Source organism: Austrofundulus limnaeus, unplaced genomic scaffold (assembly GCF_001266775.1).
Source record: "Austrofundulus limnaeus strain Quisiro unplaced genomic scaffold, Austrofundulus_limnaeus-1.0 Scaffold339, whole genome shotgun sequence".
In the NCBI taxonomy this organism is placed as follows: Eukaryota; Metazoa; Chordata; class Actinopteri; order Cyprinodontiformes; family Rivulidae; genus Austrofundulus; species Austrofundulus limnaeus.
This window is the reverse complement of record NW_013952741.1, coordinates 395994-398315: the sequence shown is the minus strand read 5'-3', so window position 1 is coordinate 398315 and position 2322 is coordinate 395994. Positions and strand designations below refer to the sequence as shown.

The window sequence follows — 2322 nt, the reverse complement described above, 5'->3', positions numbered from 1 at the left end:
GCACAGTACTGATGTCTGAAAATAAGCTGCTTTAAAGTCACCATCAAACATAAACTAAATCTGACATAATGCAGCTACTCACTAGAAACTCATCAGTGAGTAAAACTTTTTCTAAATAATATTTCTGTATTTATTACAGATTTACTCAGTCATACACTTAGTTCTTGACAGTGTTTAAAAGATGATGTGTTAAAACTGTTTAGTCAAAGTTAAATATGAAACATCAAAGTTCATTACAAGTGGCCCTCGAGGGCCACTATAACCCTCATGAGGCCCTCAGTGAAAATGAGTTTGACACCACTGGATTAGAGGGTGAGACTAGGCCAGTGGGCGGGTTACCCAATCCCCCCTTTCTTTGTCTGACAGAGGAGATAGGAAAAACTGAATGCTAAAAACTCTTCATTTCTTCATCTTCGTTATTGTACCGTGTTGGGGGGGCAGTTTAAACAGAGTTTCTCCACATGCTTTGCACTTCCTGCTCCAGTTGTCTTGTTCCCTCGGTYCTTTCAGCCCTCCTGTGCTACAATATTTGAAAGGCTGAGCGGCCACGCTGCTGCCGTGTCTGCCGACTCTCCCTCCTAAAAGCTCGGATGAAATCTCGCGTTGTCCATTTTTGCCGCGAACCTCTGCGAGTCTACAACTTATTTACGCAAGAGAAAACCGAGTTTAACGCTCATAACAAAAAGCAGTTACAAGCATAAAGGTTATGAAATGGCGTAAAAACATTTCATTTCGTAACTTTAACTGCTTTTATCGCCGTGGAGCTCTGTAGGGGCTGGTCTTTGTGCAGCAGGCTTGTGGCTGCTGGATTTACCAAACAAAAATATCCGGACAGAAACGCGACATGGGCCTGCTTTAGTAAATACATGCTGTTTAATTACATATGGTCCGGATAGACCCCAGGCTGCATACTTTCTATTAAAACGACGGTTTGAGAATAAGCAACTTACCACGGGCGATCCTCTGCTGGTACAGCCGGACCTACTGCTCCCAGCTACACTGGCTCCCTCCCCCTCCGTTCCGCACCACATTTATCAGCCTGCCCTGGTGACGACATCAAAAAAAAAAAAAAAAAAAATCCTGTTTAGAGAAAATGCTCTTTGGATGCAAATTTGGTAATTTAATTAAATCACTACTGCGTTAAATTTAGGTTAGCCTCAGTCCTAAGAAAATGTGACTACTTCAGATTAGCCCCTCACAGAACTAACAANGTTTAGAGAAAATGCTCTTTGGATGCAAATTTAGTAATTTAATTAAATCACTACTGCGTTAAATTTAGGTTAGCCTCAGTCCTAAGAAAATGTGACTACTTCAGATTAGCCCCTCACAGAACTAACAATAAATTTAGTCAATAATTTCCTAGTTTTAGTTTTTATCTGCAAAGCAGAGAACTTCTTTAGTGACAAACATCTGCTAGCTTAGTTAGCACTATCTTACTGCTTAGCTTGTGTTAGCTAAATCGTTATTTGAGTGTGATACCTAAGATAAGTTTCTTTGCATCTGACGATGTTTATACTCTTGGTATTACATAAGAATAGTAAAGAAGCTAAACAACAAAGCAAAACTTTAGCTTGAAGTTAGGTAATCATAGCATGCCGTGCTGTGTTTGACATGCAGCTTTTAAATATATGGTAATGGTTCAAGTAAATGCTGTTTTACTACTGCGGCGTATTACTTGGGTTTCCTAAAGATTTACATCAGTTTTAAATGTGTAATCCTGTAAGTGTCTACATGTCAAAGAACAACGATTGCGCTACCTGAAGCTAAAGGCTGCTGGGCCGTGATGCTGACTACACATCAATCACTGAAAGGAAAACAACAGGTTGTTGTGTTTAGCATTTATTATAACGGGGTTTCCTAAGGGATCCCCAATGGGTCACATCTTTGATGTCTGCCGCAGCCATTTTGTGAAACAGCTGTGTAACCCCATCTAACTATAGGCCTACATAGCAAGAGCTAACTTTAAGCTTGAGGAAATGGTGGAAAAACAGAAGTAAAAAATAAAAAAAAATTCTCCCTAGGGTGTTATTCAAGAAAAACTATTTTTGAAATTAAATACAAGTTGGTAGCTAATTAAAATGGTAATTCAACTCTAAGCAGATTAATAAAAAATAAAAATAAATAAAACGGCATAATCATAGGATACTGTAATATTACACATTGTAAATTTTGGATTCAACAAAACCAAAATATAGGCCTATATCTATTACTGACAGGGTTACCAGAGACTGACAGTTTTCAGCCCAAACGCAAYGTAAAACCAGCCCAACCACAAATAAATAAACACAGCCCAAATCTCAACCTCCGTTGAAACTTTTATAT

General features: G+C 38.7%; 1 protein-coding gene across 1 annotated transcript in view; it reads right to left on the bottom strand.

Moving 5' to 3' along the window:
• Positions 1-1035, bottom strand: part of dnmt3ba (DNA (cytosine-5-)-methyltransferase 3 beta, duplicate a) — a 52174-nt gene extending 51139 nt beyond the window's left edge. The window contains exon 1 of the mRNA XM_014022690.1: positions 951-1035. The gene's annotated coding sequence lies outside the window, so the exon portion shown is untranslated. The remainder of the gene's footprint in view (positions 1-950) is intronic.
• Positions 1036-2322: the final 1287 nt, after the last annotated feature.